Source organism: Anticarsia gemmatalis, chromosome 18, assembly GCF_050436995.1.
Source record: "Anticarsia gemmatalis isolate Benzon Research Colony breed Stoneville strain chromosome 18, ilAntGemm2 primary, whole genome shotgun sequence".
NCBI lineage: Eukaryota > Metazoa > Arthropoda > Insecta > Lepidoptera > Erebidae > Anticarsia > Anticarsia gemmatalis.
Window position 1 is genome coordinate 1,162,535 of NC_134762.1, and position 23,317 is coordinate 1,185,851.

At 33.4% G+C, this 23,317-nt stretch overlaps 1 protein-coding gene across 2 annotated transcripts in view; it reads left to right on the plus strand.

The window, feature by feature from the left end:
* Positions 1 to 23,317, plus strand: part of LOC142980614 (uncharacterized) — a 317,796-nt gene that overhangs the window by 108,678 nt on the left and 185,801 nt on the right. For both annotated transcript variants that reach the window (XM_076126090.1, XM_076126089.1), the window contains exon 3: positions 7,915 to 7,936. The gene's annotated coding sequence lies outside the window, so the exon portion shown is untranslated. The remainder of the gene's footprint in view (positions 1 to 7,914; positions 7,937 to 23,317) is intronic.

Below are 23,317 nucleotides of genomic sequence, written 5' to 3' on the forward strand. Positions count from 1 at the left end.
TGCTTGATTAGTACCTGATTCAGAAACTCTCCTTGGTGAAGGGCAGTCCTATAAAAAGAGTGTCAAATCAAAAATATCGCGACTAGCATGATAATCCGACATAAATATGACAGCATATTTCATATAAAGCATATATGTAACGATAAAGAACCAAATAATGATGCAACAGGGGTGATATAAAAATCCACCTAAAATAAATAATAATAAATAAATAAATATTATTGGACAACATACGGTAACTTGATTCCAAACTAAGCCAAAACACATATATGTCAAAAATAGAATTCGGCAACGCCTAAACATTACGTTAAAAACACAATTATTATTTTGATCCTTGACACGACCGAAATAGACAATTAACGAACAGGAAGAAACTAATGAACAACAAACGTTAGTAATTAAATTGTAGAGCAGTCGTGAAATTTCTACAGTTGGTAGTGTCGAGTATCGAGTGTTTGATATTTAAAATGTACTGTGAAAATAGTTTCTACGACGCCCGCTAGATGTACTGATTAAATATTCATACAAAATTTCTCGATAGTTAGCCGGTTGTCGGTAGTCGATAGTGATAGAGAATCGCGGTACGGTTAGTTTAGTTTTCTTTTGTGTTCAACATTGTTTCATGGTGTAGTCATAACAATTATTTGTTGCTACCGGCTTGTTTACAAATACATTGTATTTTTTATTTTACTTGAGTGTCTTTGTGAAATAAATATCGCTAATTCCAACGGTGAAGAAAAACATCGTGATTACTCGTTCGATTTGGCTAAATATAATGTTTTTGAATTAGTTGTTTTTCAAAATTGAATTTTTCGAGCGTGTCTTTCGTTATACATAGTGCATGTAGCAATAGACTTGCCGACAAAAGAAGTGTATTTTTTTTAATGATATTTTAAATCAAAACAATTTTTTCACTGCGTAAATACATCATTATTATTATATGCCATTTTTACTGTCACAAAAAATTATTTCCCGCAATAAAAAAATATTATAAACTAGCTGACCCGCGCAGCTCCGTTCACGCTTTCTTGTTTTTTATTAAATACCGCGCTCTTTCAAATTTATTCACCTTTTACACCTTCTCTGGACTTCCACTAATAATTCAAGACCAAAATTAGCCAAATTGGTACAGCCGTTCACGAGTTTTAGCGAGACTAACGAACAGCAATTCATTTTTGTATACCTATATAGATATATAGATTATAGATTAAAAAATCATTATTTTCAGATTAGACAATACAACAACACCTTTCTACAAGTTATACACACACCACTAGTGTTGTTCTCTCACAACGTTAGCTAGTGTTGTTTTCACACACCTATAACTAGTGTACAGGTATGGTAAGGCTTCCCTCGGCACGGTACACCGCAAGTTTCAACTATTTCTCTCAACCCACGCCCCGTCGCAGCGAGATTATGACCGTAAGACTTTTGCTCAACTTTCTAGTTGTACGGTTTTCGTTTGAGATAAGAAAGTTGTACTGAAATATTGGTTCGTGTGGTGTAGTGTGATAAATCGCGTGTTAGCGTTGTTTTTATGGTTAAAATGTCAATGAGGATGTAATTTAAATTATGTCTATCTTTCAGTAGGCATCATAGTACAAAAATAGATCTGAATTATTCATTTAAAAGTTTTTTGCTGTAGTTTTCCTCCTCCTCCTGTTTATACAAATTAGCAGATGACGACGTAATCGCTAAAAGCTATTTTCAAAAATGTATATTTTGTCAAGAGATTAATGTTTGGCTTTACAATATTTGATTTTTTCTCTAAAGTACTAGACTCTTAAATAGTTTGCATACTTCACTAAGGATAATTAATAAAAAACAGCATTAAAACATGAATACACCATAACAGGACACAATATCGACTCAGATACTAAAACCGCGATCTTAAATCTACTCAAAAACTACCCCGTCAATAATTTTCAATCAATTTTACGCAGTTACCATAGCACAAATTAAAACTATCCACTTAAACATTTTAAACAATTTTCCTTCCAGTATTTAGCAGCATTACAAATACCGTCTTAAAATAACAAAGCTTTATTACATTGTGGATAAGGTTTCCTGCGGTAATGACATACTATGCTGTCGTCTCGAGTTCCCGGTAAATACCGAGCTATCTAGTTGCTAGGAATATGTCGCTTCATTTATATTAAGTCTAATTACTGCAGGTTCAACTCGTTTGCTTGGAATTATGATTTAAGAAAGGATTTATGGAGACTACTCTTTGCTTACAATTCTGCTGTAATGTTTTATGTTTGTAGAGTACGTTTTGGATGCTTGTTTTATACATAACGTTGCATTATGGTAAATATCTTCAAATCTATTGAATTTTTACATTAAATTGATTGTAGAAATAAATGCCAAATAGTAACGCTTTATTCTATAGGTAAATGCTTCTATCGTAACGTAAATTAAGCTTAATAAGTACTTGAAAGAAACCCAAAATCTTCAATATAATTCCTTTTAATACTATTACTATTTATCCATAAAATACTCCAAAATACAACTACGGCGTTGACGTACGCGTGACGCGACGCGATACGACGCTGAAACACGATGAATGTCAAAAACGAAGATTTTAAATACTCGAACTTGCAACATTGCATTTGACAAATATTTGTGTTTTACAAATCAAAAGAAAAAACCGTTTCAAGTAACATTCGCATCGCTTCTGCATTTTTGTGTGGAACAAAGATTAGCTTATACTTGCGTCCAATGTACTTGTACCACAGCAATGGAACACAGCAGTGATTAGCATTTCGAATAACAGGTAAACCATTTAATCGCAAACGACATTAATATTCACCTCAAAATAGTTCGTTCACCTCAACGATACAATCAACTGCTGCATTCAATTTATTCACCCCCAAATACATACTAATTATCACAGCCAAAATAACCTGCATTAGAAACCGATTAGTTAAACAGAGCGGTGATAACTTTTAAACTTTCGCGTTGCATGTTTAATGTATAATAGAATACGGGGATTACCGCAAAAACGCATTTTACCTTGAAATGCCTAACGTTTTGGCGCAGATTGCACTCGCCGCGCCGTCAGCCTGCTACCACACTCACTCTATTTTATATTAGAGCAGTGATAGCCGAGTGGTTTTACAATATACCAGTAGTTCCTGAGATTAGCGCGTTCAAACAAACAAACAAACAAACATACTCTTCAGCTTTATAATATTAATATAGATATTCCTCAAGAACTCCGGGATAAAAAGTACCCTATGTGTTATTCTGGGTCTTCAGCTACCTACATACCAAATTTAATCGTAATCGATATAGTAGTATTTGCGTGAAAGAGTAACAAACATCCATAAATACATACTCACAAACTTTCGCATTTATAATATTAGTAGGATTTCAGAAACCGATTAGTAGTTCCCCAAAAATACTGAAGATGTTTATTTGAACAACATTTGCATGAAATAATTTATGCTGTAGGCATGGAGGTTACCCTTTGCGGGATAAATGCGTATAGGAAAACGTCCCTTAAGTTATATCTATGGACATTTGTGTGGGTAAAGGTAATGTTTATTTGCTTACAAATGTTTTGTACATATTTAAGATGACTGTGGTTTAAACATTTATGTGTGATTATGTTGAAATCTTACATTAACTGATGAACGTACAGCTACATCTATTATATTAACTAGAAAAAAAATCCAATCATTATTTGTAGTATTACATATAAACATACATAATATAACGCGTGCTCTGCCCGAAGATACCTTATATGCAGAGGTGTATGTGTTTACACTTATGTTTCGCTATTCACATTGTTATTCCCATGTAATTGAGGGTAAGTCTGTTTCCATTAACCAGGTACGTTACCAAACTTCGCACTTCTATTGAGGAATATTTCTAGTAGCCCGAAGTATATAAAAATATAATGTCACTGCATATGAATTAGAAAAAAACAAAATTTAAAGCAGTTTGCCCGGGGATCGAACCTGAGACCTCATGCTTAGCAAACGGATACACTACCGACCCAGCACCATCAGAACCCAGTTAGTAACCAGCTATTCGCTACTGGACACAAGACTGCCTTAGGTAGGCCACTTGCGAATCTGAGAATGATGTTTTATTACGTAAATAGACACTAAGCTATATATATAATGTCAAAGAAGAATTTATTCGCAGTAAAAATATTTTAGAAAACTATCCCAAAAAAAGTCATCAACCTCACAAAAGAACTATTTTATTAAAATTCCTTGCGAACAATAAACGCAAATTACACTTTAGGCCAAAATAAAGTGTGTTGTTTACAATATAATATTGTTGGATTAAAGCTGGCGTTATTGGCTTAGTAGAGATAATCCCGCGACAAACAATTTTGTGATCCTCTTCATTGGCGGACCAGGGTGTTATCCAGTAATTGGTTTACTAAACACAATATCGGGTACATTATAAGAAAATAAATTGAATTAGTTCAATGTTTTAATCAAGTAAATGTTTTTGTTTGGGATAATGTCGTGTTTATGAAAAGGTCAAATATATTAGTGTTGTTTTGGAATACGAGAAGCTTAGGTTCCGATTTTGTTTTGCCACTGAAAATAATGTAATAGCAAATTTTCCCAGGTAGGAACATAATGTAATGCCTGTTATATCCAATGGTGAAATAGATCCATTTTTTTATTATTTATCATGTTATGTCGCATATAATACGGGACTAGTCTATTGTGATATACTATGGAGTGATAATATATTCTTGTATTAATTAGGAAAGATCAATAGTACTTAGTGACGGAATCGAACTTGAGACTAATAGTCGAATACCCTACTAACGTAGGCACACCACAGAACTATATGTAATATACAAAACTAAATAAAAATGTAGTTCACTCAGGTAAACATTTTAAAAACTGATTTTTCCTTAACACAGTTAAGTAAAGCACTTGGTTGGTAATTAACCGACTAGTTAAACTATTTAACTAAACTTTGTAAGAGGGGAAGGGTTAACAAAGGTGCTTCCCGACTCCTTTTTCAGAGAAACGACCACAATCCGGGCGATTGTTCAAAACACCCTTAAAAAGGTCACTGACCGGTCGCTTTGACTGGCAGTTAATGTAGAGGAATTTAATTTTAAGCCACTAAAGTGACGGACACACACACACACACATGCATATAGCACACATACTAGTGATTTTTTTTTGATCTGGCCTCAAGCTAGACATTTTTTTAATTTTTACGTCTAGATATTTACCGCTTTCGTGCCTAATAATTACACTCTGTCGCTCTACTCGTTTAATTTGGGTAAAACAAAAAACAATTGATGACTTTTCTTTAACTGACTCCAAGATAATCAAAATTGGTCCAGTGGTTTAAACAAACAGTTTGACTGTCTGGTCAGTCTGGCTGACTATTACTCTGTCAGACCCCACTGATTATAATGTTTATGTGTATATAAGTATATCATCGAGGTTGTTTCAGAGGCCGATTTTTTTAATCCGCGGATGCGGATGCGAATGTTTGAATTAATGCGGATGTTCCGTAATTGCGGAAATACAAATATCCGCAACATCCCTGGTATATATCACAAGCTACTAGCTCTTCATTTGACGTAATCTAGAGCAAACACGTGTACCTAACCATTTTTATTAAAATATCTAGCCGAGAATTACACGTCAGGCCGAAATAAACGCCGCTCTCAACATTATAATCCTGTACAACATTTTGTAGGAAATCTTACTTGAACATTTTACTCGAAGGCTTATTTATATGACACTGTGGTGTTTTACATATTTATATTATTTAAGATGAATACATTGCTAAGCGTTTTAATGAGAGGGATTTTAAATAGTGTTAATTGTTGAGTTGATAATTAAGTTATTTGACAGATGTAAAGACTTTTCAGTGGGCTATTGATCTAACCGATACAAACAGCAACAGTGGTAGACATCACCGGTATGTGCAAGAAATAGTTTCGTATGATTGTAAGAAAATGTTTTCATTGTGGTTTGTTATGATAATAATAACTAACCATAAAAAAATATAACCTTTATAGATACAAGGGACTTATTTTTTTTGCACCCCTAAAAGGCTCTCTGAAATAACAAACGCATACCGAACGGGCGTTATAAACAAATCAATTTTTATTTATGTTTGCCTAAAAAATGATAGATACAAAACAAATTTGCGCACAGTAAATAATCCGATGAGTTCGTTCTACAGCTTGTTTGAGCCAGAATTATGTGTAAAAGAAAAAGGCTTTATCTCAGGAACCTGCCGTACACCATCATATTTTATTAATCCCTCGCCTAATGTGGATGTGCTCCTTTAGAATAGGATATAAGGTGTTAGTGAAAGCGATTTTGAAAAGAAAAGCAGAGAAAAAAGCAACATAAGCGTAATAGCCGAGGGGGTTCAGTATTCGCCTCTCAAAATGGTTTCTTGTTCCAACTATCCTTCTGGGTGGGAAACTTATAAAATAGTCTCTATAGGGAATGATTTTCTAAAAATATTGGAACATGTGGTTCATTTCAAAAGACCTAAATACAGAAAAAAAATTCAAGTTTCTAAACCTAGTAGTTTTAAGGCTGTGCATTGACACATCAGTCGGTTAGTCAGTTATTCAGTCAGTGTTCCTTTTATATAATACGTTATATATTTTGGGGAAAGTGTCAGTCGGGGTCGGATCTTTTAGTCTTTGTTCAGTTACTTACAAATTCCAAGAATTTAAAATTCTACCTAAACCGCTTCGAAAATAAGAATTTCTATGAAAAGTGAAAATAATATTTGTTAAGCTGTTAAGTCTATTTCTTTACCAAAGTTGTTTATAATAATGTTATATTTACAGTTTAAAGAGATTATCGTTTTAGTGTTTAAATGAAATTTGAGCTATGCGATAACAAGCCATTTTAAGACTTACAAAGTGATTTAGATTTTTTACCTATATTTCTTACAATGGTTGTAACTTACTTTGCTTTAGGCTCGATTCTAGAGTTTGAGTAAATTAAAAGTTCAAAAGCGAATTTTCTTTTACTTTTATAAAGTTCACTAGCAATTGAATAAATACAAAATAATTTGTATACGATTTTTTTGCCTACCCCTATGGGAAAAAGACGTGATTTTATGTATGTATGTCTGTTCCTATGTATGTCCACATGTATGTTGTATAAGACCTTTTTTCCGTTTTATCACGTTCACTCAAACCCCATCCTTATCCAGTATTTTTCAATTTTTGTACGTTTTAAGCGTGTCACTTATTTTGCTCGCATGTGTATTTTATTTAAGCGCCGGCGTATTTGTAAAATAAAAGAATTAAGCCGACACGATGTTGCCTACTTTGTCGGCTTCTTAATAAACTTTTAAATTTACTGTTCTTAAATTACGTGCGCTGAACGAGTACAAAATATTTTTAAAAATTGTATAACAAAATAGGTCCAGATTTAGTTATAGCTTTACCTACGTGACATTTTCCGCGAGGAAAACTTTATCACTTCACGTAATTTCGAAATTGGTTTAGTGACCAAAGGGCTGGCCTTTATCTAGCCCAACGCGTAAGCATTGCCATTCAACGTGACAATGCGGCCAGACTTTTGGGCACGCCCTATAGGTTTTTTTTCTAATTGTAAATATTTTAATTTTTTGTCATAGTCATATTCCTAGTATAATAATAATTAGTATTGTAAATAATTTTATTGTTTTATGACCTGGAAGGAATAAGTTTATGTAGTTTAGTAACTTTGGCGACAAACTTGAACAGGCAAACAAGCAGTTAGGATTAATAATCATACTACGTAAAATGTAGTAAAAATATGTGCTAAAAAAATAAAATTTGTACTAAAAAAAGGCATAATGTGCCTTTTTTTAGTACAAATTATAAGAAATTATACTGTCCTTAAACTCTTTATACTCAAGGGGTAACATGTCATTGACAATATTTTCTTCTCGTTTCAGATGTACGTGAATATTTAAAACGGTAAGTACCATTTTAATATTTAAATTCTTTGTGTCTTCTTTGTCTTGTGTAACAATAAAATAAAAATGTGTTTATTATTGCGTAAAATAATTTCAAAGTGAATAAAAATAACATAATGCTTGATTTAACAACGATCGTGGAATATTCCATTCGCAGTACTATTCAAGCCCTTAATTTTTGTTAGCCTGTTTCTATGTCCCACTACTGAACAAAAGTCCTTTGAATTTTCAGTCCCCCCGATTGATTTTTGGGTCCGGCCATCCATCCAGGAACGCGTCCAGGTCATCCCACCATCTCCTATTAAGCTTTCCCCAAACTTTACCCAAACCCACGCAAATTTCTTATACTCAACGACCCTTATTCTTCAAGTGACTAGCGCTGTAACAAGAAATAAATAATTTAAAAATAACACCAGAGTAACATATTTTGGGAGAGATCTTGTTTCAATGATACTTTATAAGCGTCAGCCTAGTTTGGCTCAGTGCAAGAACTCACTCTGACCTAGCAAAGGTTTGACATTGACCTAACTTTTTAAATAACCTGATTCAATTTCACTGAAAGACACGTGTGCCTATTGCAAAGGTTAGGCAGTCTCACTAACTAACTAGATACAACATAGATCCAAAACGCTCTGTCTTTAATGGTACAAGTTAAATAATAGTCGTAAGACTTATCAATTTTAAAGGTTAATAAAGAAAGAATTAGAATGTCAACAATATAGCGCTTTAGGTCATATTGTGCAACAGTACTGATAGTAGGCGATCTAATCTGGTTAAATCTCGCAATGAGCTGTAATAAATAATTACTTGGTCGGTCTTATGGTATCATTTTCCGTCAAATATTTAGCTCTTGTAAAAATAACTTAGATGCGCTGAATAGATATCTATGTATGAATGAAGTCGTCAGACGTAAATAATTGTTTTTTTGCGCTTAGAGAAGACTTTCTCATTATATATTTTTTTGCTATTTTGCAACTGAAATTTATAAAATTATTTTCTTTGACACGATACAAGTGTTGCTTTAGAAACAACTATTCGCAGACTAGCAAGGTGTTCATGATTGCACCTCAATAAACGAGTTCATCGCACCACAGTACGTCGGCACTCGTCACCAGATTTACATATATGTATGGAAAATTTCACCTCAGACTAGTGGTGGACAAAATTGACTGTAGTTGTATGAAGGAAAGCAAGGAGTATTGTGAAGAGATTCGTCTGTATGTAGTTGTAGTTTCTGATGATTGGCATAGTGATAAGAAATAGTTTTATAAAAAAGTATGATTGATTGTCTGTATGGCAAATCGAAAGTTGGGGTGTTGTCACCTCAATAAGATACCAGGGTTTGATTTCCAGTAGTGAAAAATTGTTTGACGATCCCTAAATCTGCTCCAAGATCTATTTTATTTCGTTTTTATTGATATTGTTATTTTTTTAACGAAAAGCATCGACGATATGTATTAGTAAAGTGGTTGGTTAAAGTTATCTCCCTAGCATTATTCTACACTACAACACAAAGGCTGGACTAGTCAGTCTGCGACCGCGGCGAGTGCAACCTGCGCCGAAACGTTAAGAATTTTGAGGAAAATGGGTGTTTGTATTAATTCCCGTATTCTATTATGCATTAAACATGTAACGCGAGAGTTTAAAAGTTGTGAACAATAAAATAAGTTATATTAACCATCCAACATTAACCCGTTCTATATTAACTAAACTGCACTGTCAAAACACCGCGCCTGCCGAAATAATAGCACAGTTAACGAACTGAAAGCAAAGCCGACGCGCCTTTGTTACGCTCTTAATTAGCCTTTTTAACACTAATTACATGATAGTTTGTTTAGGCGTGGTCCGCGGCGACAGTTCGCTGAATCGGTGACTGATTTTGTAGGTAACGAAATAAATTTTCCGTGCGTGGCGGGTGCGTGACGTGTGCGTGGCGTATGCGTGACGTGTGCGTGACGTGAACGTGCACGCAATTGTCGTCGGAATTATAAAGATGTCAGACAAGTTGCGTGGAATAACGAATGTGTGACTAAAGTTGTTTTAGATCGGATTTCATTGTAGGTGAAGGAATATTCTAGTTTTCTGTAGTTACCTTAATAACTTGCCTCGATTTTTCAATGTCCATCTTTTGCTAGAAGTGATGTATTTTCTAGAGCAATTAATTTAGCTAGGAACTTGTGAATCACATAACACAAACAAAAAGTTCTTAATATAAAAAAAACCCTTAATTCAGACTTGAAATTCACACAAACATTGCCAAAAAGCTTGACAGAAAAAACCTTCCGTAACTCTGTAATTAAATGCACATCACTTTTAAGACCTGTTATAATTATGAGTAGTCATAAAACAAAATACAATAATCCAAAACATTATTTTCAAATCATTTCTGCTTAACGCCTTCAATGCCAACAAATCAGTTCCAATTTAACCCACCATGCAACTATTACTAACACAATCTCAAAACACAAAATTTACCGAAATTCATACACCTATTGGAATGTTCATTGTTTCTAACAGTTTGTAAAGCTGATAGGAATCAGTTTGATGGCTCGCTAACGTGCGACTTGCGTGACAAGATGCGAGATATAGACATTGTTTAAGGCATGTTTCGTGGGTTTTGGGTAAAGTGATAGACTTAAGTGTACATTTATATAGTTAGCCTATTAATAGTTTTTGTTAATACTGGTTGATGTTTAATATCTGGTCGTAAAACTTCAGCCAAATCCCTTACAGCATGGTTTTGAGAATGTAGACGTATTGGCTAACGTTACACAATTCGAGTGAAAGACCAAACATAGTTAAAGAGACTTACTTAACTTTAATAATTGAAATGCAAAATATAACGTACACATTTTTTCATCCGAGGTAAGTATAAATATATCACTTATTTATTACTTTTGTACCAAAACTGGACCCAAGACTACTATAAGTAGGTCTAACACATGTTTTTTCTGTAAGGGAATCCAACCTCATAGAAAGGTTTCATATACGGTTATTGCGTTAATTAAATAAATAAATAAATATTGTTGGACAACTCACACACGGTCACTTGATTCCAAACTAAGCAGAGCTTGTACTATGGTAACCAAATAACTGATAAACATACTTATATACTTCTAAATACATACTTATATAGATAAATTGACAACCAGGCTCAGAACAAATACTCGTGTTCATCACACAAAGATTTGTCCCGGGTAGGATTCGAACCCACCACACGCGGCGCTACGGTTGTTGCGGCAAGGTGACCGCTTAAACCACTGCGCCAAACGTGCAGTTAAGTTATGCAGAGTAGTTTACTTACATATTTACGACTGAAAAGTTCTATAATTTTATTAATCGCTCGCGTTTATCATTTGGGCTGATACCACATACGGGCCGCTTTATCATTGATTCCAGTTCGCGAAAGGGGAGCATATTATTATAATAATAGATGCTTGTTGCTATGGCGACAATGTTATACGCATATACATATATATTAGTGCCTTTCCTACGTGACGACAACATAATAAATGACCTACCTCAGTCTTTCGTAACTGTCAGTTGACAGCAACTAAACGTAGTGATTCTTTTAAATTGGATGTGTCATGTGTTTTACACACGCGTATTGTCGCATTTGTATCGCGTTGCGTCCATCGGTCACGCAGGCAATACGATGAGAATTATAAAAATACGGTATAGGCTAATTACTCTTGATTTATATTACGCTGGAGGCCGCCCGCGACTTCCTCCGCGTGGTAACCTTTCCCGCGTAAGTCTTAAACCCTCTCGAACTCCACGATCAAAAGTAGCCTATGTATAATTCTGGGTCTTCAGCTACCTACATACCAAATTTCATCTTTATCGGTTTAGTAGTGTTTGAGTGAAAGAGTAACAAACATCCATACATACTCACAAACTTTTGCATTTATAAGATTCAGGAACTAGTTGTAATGGGTGCCGAACAGTCGTATTTCCAAATTTAAGGGGGTAAAAATATGAATGGACGTTAAACACTGAAAAATAACCTATTTACTATTCTGAATCTTTTTCTATCTTCATTGATGAACTAACTTTCACAAAATTAGACGTAACAGTTTACAGACGGACAATTTGAGTGTAAAAATCTTTAACATACGGTCAAAATCGTTAGCAAAAACCTAGATATAAAAAGAATACATTATACAACAGAAGGGATGGCAAAGGGCCAGAAATAGGGCATTACAACATGAATAAATAATATCGTAATGTACTGCGAGGGCTCGATGTCTGAAGATGTTGTTTAAATAATTTTGTTACTCGGTCGCTTGGTTAGCAAATAGGGTGCTTAGGCTTTGAATTCATGGCTTTTAACCACTCAATGAAATCTGTATGAAACATATCGGTTTGTGAAGGTCTTGTTAATGAACACGGCTTTGTGTGTATGAATTTATTAAATAGGGTTTAATTTGTGAAAATGAATCTTTGCACGCCACTACAATTTTTGAGTATAGTTGAGTGTTAAAATGTAACGCAATCAGTCGAACTACAGGCTTTTCTTTACAGAATCTACCAGATTTTTCTGTAAAAAGCAGGTAGTTTGAACAACTTGTATGGTTCAAAAAGTTAATTTAATATACATTAGTATAATACTGACAACAAAATCGATTCATATGTTAAGTTTAGTGTTTTTGGTTTTTCACCCAACTAGCACACAAGCGCTATAACAAGCTGCACTATGGCCGGTTAAAGGATTTTTATAACGCCTTAGGCTCCTTAGTAAGAAGTATAGTGGTTCTATAAGCGGCTACAGATCTCTTGTAGCGTCAAATAGGCCCATACTGTCCAGCTTATAGCTCGATATTGGATCTACAGTGGTCGTAAATAGTAATTATAATAGTACGTAGTATAGTAGTAATACAGGAGCGCTAAAATAAGATGAAGGTGGTATAATCGCGCTACAAGAGCTCTTTCGCAGCTTCGTGGCGCTTACCAGCTGTTGTACAGAGGTGGTTAGCGCTACGAGCGTTCGAAAAAGCTCTTGCAGCGCGATTATACCACCTTTACCTTATTTTAGCGCTACTGTGTAACGGTTATAAATGCTAACGCTCTAAATTAGTAATATGGTCGGTTTATTATGGTGTAAACTAAATATATTTTTTTAAAATGAATCATCAGTGACAAATGAGGAGACATTTTATTTTTACGGATTGGATTATTAAAATAACAAGTAGTCTATCGCTTTTATTTCTTTGTGTACGTGATATGAAAGTGCGAGTTCCAGTTTGCTGTCAATATATATGTATATTATCGTCAATATTTTCATGCGCCCTCAAAATATTTAGTTTTAAATGCAAAAATTATATAGATATGTGGATTTGGAAATTGTATTTTGAACATAAATAAGACTTTGAGGGTTACAGATAATTTAATTAGGGTTATAGGTAATAAAAAATGATTTTAATTATGTTAACGTTACCAGGCTATAGATTTATATGATCTTCAAAAGATCGTAATAACCTCAAAAAATATGTTTACCAAATGCTATAATGGCGTCTCGATCAAGCAGCTCTCAGAGTTGGTTACATCTGCTCTAGCGCCTTAAGCTGTACAAAGGCTCTAGTGTTTGCTGTTGTAGACTTCAAGGTTCTGCAGTTGTGGCATAAGAGTGCTTCAATATAACTGTTTTGGTCGCACACCAGCATTTTACTCGTACTTTTAGGGGTCAGTCGTTGAATATTAAAATAGTTTGAAAATCATTTTTTTTTATTTATTTTATTTATTTTATTTATTTTATTTATTTTATTTATTTTATTTATTTTATTTATTTTATTTATTTTATTTATTTTATTTATTTTATTTATTTTATTTATTTTATTTATTTTATTTATTTTATTTATTTTATTTATTTTATTTATTTTATTTATTTTATTTATTTTATTTATTTTATTTATTTTATTTATTTTATTTATTTTATTTATTTTATTTATTTTATTTATTTTATTTATTTTATTTATTTTATTTATTTTATTTATTTTATTTATTTTATTTATTTTATTTATTTTATTTATTTTATTTATTTTATTTATTTTATTTATTTTATTTATTTTATTTATTTTATTTATTTTATTTATTTTATTTATTTTATTTATTTTATTTATTTTATTTATTTTATTTATTTTATTTATTTTATTTATTCTTTAAAAACAGTTGACAGACTGAACCACCACTGCACCTATGTAAATATATTATGATAATAATTTTAAGCTTTAGCATAAAGGTATATTACTCGGTTATAGCGCTTTAGGTGCTTAACATAATTCTGTAATCCCCATGGCTGTAAAAATGTTTCGAATGATACCTTATACATCTATTTGCCGTACAGAAGCCATATAAATATTTGATATAACGCTCAAGGCGCTATTAAAGACCTACGCAACTCTTTTATAGATGAGTAATACACTAGCCCTAAAAAAATCTGTTATAGAACTTAAGGCATTACAAAAAGCTTATTTACGCTCTTGAGCGCTATAAGCGCAACGCATAACTCCGTTTAAACTCCTTTATCTCCTAAAGTCCCCTTATACAGTTAACGGTGTTATAGAAGATTCCATTAACTCAGTTATACTTCCCTAGGCTGTCTAGCGATGCAATTACATGCTCATATATCACTATAAGTCATTAGTTTCCTACTAAACGGCTACTGTCCCGCCTAGCTGTTAAAGGGTTTTTTAAATAGCTAGTATAGAACTTATAGAGAATTGTACAGCATTTGAACGACTCTTATGCAACTATCAGGCTGTATAACGACTGTATAAGCAGCTTGTGTGCTAGTTGGGTAGTTAGTTGCTAAACTAGTAGACGGTTACGATATGGGAATACTAGCATATTAGTAACCATGTTTAATTGCAACCTGTTTTTATTTGTGGCCAACTTATTTGACATAAAACTTTATTCCCGTTCCCCTTTTTATTAAATTTTCCATTTGAAACGTTATTTTTAATGTAATTCAAGGTCCAAGTGGATCACCTTTAAATATTCAACAGGGTTTGCGCTGCGGTTTCGCCTGCAAATATAATAGAGTAGGCGTTTAGCGTAACGTCCGTGTTGGAATTATGAATAGAGGGTCTTAATTTGTATTTAGGTTAATGTGCTACTGGGTCAGTATTTTAAATAGGTGTAAATGATATATAATTCGTAAACTGGCGGCGGAACTAGTGTTAAAAATACATCCGCATTTCACCATTTTTTTCACGTGCAATAAGGCCTATTGCCATGCATCGGACATGTAATCATACTCAAAACTTCTATAGAGAATTTTCTAATAGAAATATTTGAAACGGCTGACAGTACTTTGCCCGACCTGGGAATCGAACTCGAGATCTACTAACTCCAAGCAACTGCTAGAAACATCAAGCAACTACTAGACTATCCTAATAAATTTCAATAATACTAACATTTTGCTCGACCCGAGAATTGAACCCGAGTCTTCATGATCAGCATCATCATATTCCACCGTTCGAAACACAAAAGCAATATATTTCTATATACCACCGAAACAACTATCAATCAACAACTTTACCCTTAACGGGAACTGAAACAAACACCCTACAATAACAGTGACATAGCAACCACTTGAACCATTCCACCACACGTGCCATCCATTATTCGCTAGAACAGCGCAATTATTCAACGTTAATTCACGATTGTGGCTTGTTTATTACAAACGTTGCTTTTCCTTTGAAAATCTCGTTTAGTTTCACACAATTCTCTCTTATATTAAACTAGTTTATAGTGTGACTCCGTTCGTGGAGAAAGTTTTAGTAATCATTGTTAATTTCCGGATGTTTTATTGTTCCATGGTAAACTTAATAAGAATCGGTTCAGCCTTTTGACCGTAGGAGCCTAAAGCCTTAGTTCCTATGTTTATTTATTTATACCAAAAAATACAGTTTTTTGCATTTTATATAAGCATATACTCACATATTTTTCGCAATCAGGCTCACTTTTTGTTCAAAATATTTTTTTGCAAAAAAAATAACTCGACAAACCATAACAATAAAAAAATTTAGATAACTATACAATTTAGTTGTGAAAGCGTCAAATAGACAGACAGACTTAACCATTCATAATATTAAGTCATTCGCTAACTTCACACAATTTTCTCTTCTACTAAATCTAGTAATAAGAACATCTCATTAACTTTCTACTTGGAATTACTACCAGATAATTTTTCTCTTTCATGTGGTCAACTTAGTGCTAAAATTGTTTTAAGCTGCTTTAGGGCTCTCTTAATATAAAAAACTCTAGTCTTTATTCCTAAGCACCTAGACTGTTAAGTAAAAGTGCAATAGCCTTCGCAATAGTTAGTTCAAAGTTTGCTTAAGGTTATATTCCAAATAGCATATAGCACACAGCACATAATACACCTAGGAGATCTTCTGCTTCGCTGAAAGAACAGAACTTAACTTATAAAAGAATTATGCGTCAATGTCACCTATAAATTCTGTTAGTTATGTAAGTTTTAAACTAAAAAATATCTCTGAAATGTACGTCAAACCGCCAATATCACTACAATACCAAAACTACAATAGCCTAAATTACAAAATTACTCCTAAATACATAAAAATCATCATTCGTTTGGTAATAGTACAAGACAAAACGATCAAATATTCAAAGAAAACAATATGACCTTTCACCAAAAGGAATCATACGCCCGTTCAACTACAATTTCACAAACGATATACTAAGAAAATCATCTAAAAACGAAATGCGAGTTTGACTCACGCACGAAGGGTTCCGTACCTTGATATATAAAATCGATATTAAATCACGTTTCTTACTTGTATAGGAGCCTGCTCGAATATTCATTATTTTTTTAGTATTTGTTGTTATAGCAACAACAGAAATATATCAGAAAATTTCAGCTGTCTGACTATCACGGTTCATGAGATACACAGGCAAGCCTTATGACCTCGTGTTGTTTGTTTGTCGTATGGTTAGTGGTCAACCTAGTGTCAAAGATATTCAAGCCCCCCCGAGAAGCCTTTGACGTGGCTTCACGACTGTCATTTTAGTAGACAACAACCGGGACCCACTTTTAACGTGCCCTCCGAAGCAAGGAGACGCCCAGTTCAAATACCACTATGCGGCCACCCATCTATGGATTGACCGCACCAATGGTTGCTTAACCCACAGATCGTTTACCAACCAGTGAGCGCAACTAGCTTTACTAAGGAGTACTAAAACCCTTTTTTTACGGAACCCTAAAAGAGGCATAACACAACACAATCCAAGAATCTAACCAAAGACATGCACAAGACGGAAAAAGCTAAGATTGAACAAAAATTCCAATTTTAGCTCGCAGACAGCAAACACGCTCGAGTTATTTATGTTCCCCAAATATTCTAGGGTACGGTAATAGCTCGCGACGTGTGCTTTGAAATCCTATCTCAGTCTAGACTGAACGAATAGACTAGGTTTACATATTAATAATGTGAGGAGTTTATTTAGTATACCAATGCTTGTGCCGACGAATTACGGTTTGGTGTTGAATTGAATTTTGAAAAGTGTTTCTTTACGATTGGTACTATAGAGTATCGATAGTTTGACATTTAAAATGTAATATTAAGAATGTTAACCGCTTGTCGGTAGTCGATAGTAGTAGAGAATCGCGTCACAGATCGGTTTTTATTATATGTGATTTGGCATTTGACTTGATATACAAACTTACAAAATTGCTGGTTTATCAAGAGAAAAAAAGCAAGATTATTTTGTACCTGAAAATAAAATTGTTGCGGAAATTGCATAGATTGACAGATGTTATGTAGATATGCTTTATTGATTCTCCTATGTTATTGGACATATTATGTAGTTCTTATAATAGGTACTATGCACAGAGCATAAGTATTTTTTAACCACGACAACTCGTATTAAATTTTGCTGCAATATATTCCGTACCGATTCTTTTTTTTGTATTTCTGTACTTGTTTTTAAATGAACTACTAGTTATTTGAAATAGTCAAGTATCTTATGCATAGAAATTGAAATCAATTTATAATTAAATCTCGTCTCTATCAATCTTCCTACTACTCACATACCGACGTACTGAATGTAATATAATCCAAATTGGAAACCTAAGCTTTACCTTGTCGAAGGAAACTTAAGGACGAAACACGATATCTCGGTTAACTATTTACTTCCTTGTAAGGAACTGATTTATATAAGTAAATGAGTGGTTTATATATGTATCTATATTATAGCTGTGTTATACGGCTGCTGTTTACCAGGTTTTGATTTCCCAATATAATAGTGACTGTCTCTATGGTTCCACGGTTGTGAATACGCCTGCTGATCACCAGGTCTCGGGTTGGATTCCCGGTTCAGGTAAAGTGCAATCGGCCTTTCCTTTGTCCTATATCAGATAATATTTTTATAATAGTAGCCCGGAGTTAAGTACCGTGCCCGGTATATGGCAATAGGCTCGACCCCATTACATGGGACAAGCATTGTATATGGCGAAACGTGAGAGTATTTAATACGGCTTTACCTACCTTCGGGTATAACAGGCAGGATGCAAAAAGACAGGGTGTTATGTATACCAAAAATATTTTCATCTGGCCTGGTCAACCTCTATGATCGTTTTGTACGTGTTCCTAAAATTCCCAAAAAATATAAAGTTAATAGTTTTCTTAAACAAATACAAAGTTTAACACTTATTTCCTATTGTGGTTATATTTAACTGCTTATAATAATATAATTTGTATTTTCGCTTGGGAAATTATAAGTCTGGAGTTGCACGTCAGTTGGCCGTCTAATTTGAGTCCAGTGCGCTCGTAACAAATTCAACATCACTTTTATACAACAGATTATTAAAATTTATTCTTTAATGGTGAGAAGTTAATTTGAAATCTTGTTTAAGAGACTGTTGATGATAGATTCAATAAATCCTAGTTTATATATGGAGGTAGATTTAAAAAAAAATGGATCAATTCTAGGTTTCAGGTGATATTTGATATTTCTTTTCATGCATACACGTACATAATATTACACCTGTTATATACGAAGGTGCCTGAATTACACCCACTTTTCTATTAACAATGTTATTTCCCATGAATTCAGGAGCCAGCCTATTGCGGGCCCGTTACCAAACTCCGAGCTACTCTTGAGAATTATTTTCATAGAAATGAGAAAAGACTTAGCAGTATTTTGCGCGAACTGGGACTCGAACCCGGGACCTTAGTAGTCGGACACACTAAGGACTGCACCACAGAGGTAGTGAGTTATATTTAAAAAAAAAATATTTTGTTATAATTAATTACGTCGTTTCGTTGTAAGATTTTAAATTGTTTTTTCGATCATATAATAAGAATCAATGCAATGTAGTACACCTGAAGTAAAACGGGTTTAACGACAAAGTGAGGTTTGTCGGATCCACGAACAGTGAAATTTTTGGTCTTGTTGTAATTTGAGCCTATTGTTTGCAGGTTTGGAAAAGGTTTCTCGGTACAAGATAACAGTATTTTCAAGTGTGGTTTTTACCAAAAATATCTGACAGTGTATGAAAATCATCATGTATACTATATGTACAATAATATAAAGCTGAAGAATTAGTTTGTTTAAACGCGCTTATCTCCAAAATTACTGGTTCAAATTGTGCATTATATGATAATAGTACATCTATTCAGTCGCGTTCTCTGGCCTTCCTCTTCTGGAAAAAGCGTGATTTTATTTATGTATTTAGGCTCAAACAGCACACTAATAGTCGCAGCAGTAAAAATTGTGTAACCGAAAAACTACAGTCAACGCGGACAACTTTGTGGAAAGCCTAGTTGATTAATAAAACATTTCCTGGAAATATTCTTCATAACAACCATGACATTTATCATGACGTATGCAGTGACAGATAATAGTTTATCAAAAATAACAAAAAGGTTATTGACCTGGCATATAACCACAGGCACGATACACAAAAACCTATTATGACTTGTCATTGTCATTGGTTTGATCTAGTTTTTATATTACGAGAAAATTATAGTAACGTTTTATCTATACTAATATTATAAAGCTGAAGAATTTGTTTGTTTGTTTGTTTGAACGCGCTAATCTCAGGAACTACTGGTCCGATTTGAAATTTTAATTCTTTCAGTGTTAGATAGTCCATTTATCGAGGAAGGTTATAGCTATATATCATCACGCTACTACCAATAGGAGCAGAGAACCAGTGAAAAATGTTACAAAAACGGGGAAAGTTTTGACCCATCCTCTCTTATGTGACGCAAGCGAAGTTGCGCGAGTCAGCTAGTGTATAATAAAATACGGGATATACGCGAACACGCATTTTACAAACAAACATGCAACGCGAGAGTTTAAAAGTTGTGATAGTAATGTATTGAAACGTATGGTGCAATGATTAAGATAGGAGTTATGCGATTTAAACTGTGTTAGATGAAGTGGGAATTAAGGGGTAAGCAGAAACCAAAGTAGTGACTTGTTACGATCCTTAAAACGTTCCGTGCTTCTACACATTCGTACATCAGAGGTAACGAAATGTTTTTAATAAAAGTGTGATTTCCTATAGCCGGGATAAACAGTAAAAGTGACATTTGAAATGTGTGTATTCATATGTTTGCTGGTTATAATAAAGATTGAATAAGAGTAGTGGTGTCTGTTTTACATCAAACAATGTTAATAACTGTCTTTATAAACATGATTGCATTTCACTGATTTTATTTTAATTCTAGATTACACTTCTCGACACTTTAAAATAAAGGAGATCGGCAGATTTCGTACAGCTTAAAGTTTGTGTTGTTTCGTAACAGAATTTGTACCACTTATTAAGGGGACTAAGTCACTTATTTTTATTTGGGAGTATTATTTTTAGAAGTCCGGATTAATGAGAAAGTATTTGTTATTTAAATAATAATTTTTGGTCCATGGCTTATATTTGTTGACAACTAAAGAAAAAGAAAATCTCATGAGACGTCACTTTTCGTCTGACGTCTACGCATCCGCCAATTTGCTGTTGTTTTGAATTGTGGTTTTGACAGCATCTGAGCAATTTAGCGAACTATCGGGGCTTCTAAAAATGGACATAACTTTTACCTCCCAACTTTTAAAAATATAAGAATTTTAAAATAAGCTTGTCTATCATATTAGCTACCAATTAAAACAAAAAGTAAACCTAAACATGACATTTTATAAGCTGTACGAATTCTTCATATAAACCTGCCGTTCGCCTTTTAATGTTTAAAAAAAAAAAACAACTTCCGTTCGTGTCGCCGCGACTTTTACATACATACAAACAACTTACACTTTTACAACCAGAACCAAAACAACTATTCGAGTGCATTGACCTCAAACTAAAACATGTTTATACTTTTAACGTTTGTAAATCCAATCTAAATTCACGTACCCAGGATAGATGGCAACTTGGGTCGGTATGTGCAAAATTTACGTGTTGCACAGGGACGGAATTTGAGCAATAAAAATAATGAAAATATACGTCGTGTTCCTACACTGAGATATTGCAGTGGTCATTAAATAAATTAGTTTCCACGTTTAATGTTGTTATTTGTAATAAGTTTTAGTGTTGAGTTAAAATTAAGATTGACATCATGAATTTTAGGAGGAATAAAGATTTAAATGCTTAATACGAATTGTACAAAGGTAATAGGCGAGCGTATTCCAATAAACCCCGACGATACAAAATTCCTTATATTCTTATATTAAATAAAAAATACCAATAGTACCTTGCCTGACCAGGGAGTGGAACCTGAGATGCACGATCAGCAGTCGGTTCATTCATCACCATGATTATCCTACACGTTGTATGATTACACCGTGTGTGAAATATTATCATATTTCGACTTAAATAAAAACGTTTACATGTTCAACTGAGTTATAGAACCTTCATCTGTTTTTCAGTACATCAAAACAAAATATGAATTTCGAATTCTAGATTCTCTAGCGTATATCTAAAAAACATTTTATACACATATTATTTATTCTAGTAAACACTATTTCTATCCCCAAATCAACATAAAAAATCTACATCTACTAAATATTCGTAAAGAGTACTCTGTTTTATATAAATATGAAAAAAAAGGTTTCGATTATCGAGAGAAATATTTTGAAGTACAATAGCACAGAGCCGCATTCAAATAGTTTTTATGCACGCAAATGATATTTCGTTTTGATATATCGTTATGCCTTTTTTAAATGTCTGCTTTGTAGGGGTGAAAGGGGGAAGGGTGGAATAATATCAGTTATTAATGAAGGGGTGTATTTCGCCTTGTGTGTACAAAACGCACCCCCAGAGAAACAAAGGCGTAAGTGGGAATCACTTACTTTGAAAGAGCTAAAATATTGTTTGACCAGGTTTTTGTTTCATGACTCTGATTCTCTGCAACATATACGTAAAAAATGGGTATATTTTTATAAAATTGTATCGTATGTTGGTTTATTGTCGATAAACTAACGAAAACCTCTTATTCCTAAAAAAAAAATAACTCACGTCACGACGTTTTAACTATCTATTTGTTAAAAAAACCACCATTTTATATATATTTTATAGAATTTTATGAAAACAATTGACAATGTGTACCTATCTTTAATTGCACTATTCAAAACTGAAAATGACCTATTCCTACTTACGCCCATCTTGCACTGGGGGTAAAAAAATCGTTTTGCCGATAAAATCTAGGTTGTTAGGTTTTAAAATAAAATGTCTAGATCGTAAAGGCAATCGAGCAAAGGCTTTATGTTTATGATTTAGTGAAATGACGCAATGTTGTAAATCTGTTAAAAATATAGTGTGATATTTTTGATTACTTAATATGTCGTATTTTTACAGTGGATATAAATATAAATTTTAAAGCTTTTCGTGTGGTTAAAAATACCTACTGTGGTTACAATGAATATTGTATTTTTTCGCTGGCTTTAACGTTATAGAACGTATGTACTTTCATTTACAAACAGAAACCATCTCTTAAAATAGTATACAAACTCAAAATATAATTATTTATGAGTCATATAAATGGCGAATCCAAACAGGAATCAAGGGGTAAGCATAGATCAAAGAAGTACTTAACTTGCTGCGATCCCTAAAACGTCCCTTGTTTCTACATATTTGTACATTTTGTCATACAGGATCACAGGCCTTAAGAATAATTATATTTAAACTGTAAAACAAAAAAAAACTCTTCTTAAAGAAAATTGAAAATTGACTCAAGTTAACTTAGTTTCTTCTACAAGAGATTTTCCCTAGAAATAATTATTTATAAGCGATACTTTTCCCTTGTGTTTATAGATTGAGTGAAAGAGGGCGCTTGCTCGGAGTACTTGTAAACACTTCATCTAGTAGTTCAGCCGACAAACGGTTTTTCCTGGAACCTTTAAACTGGGATACTTTGCTCAGCTTGCG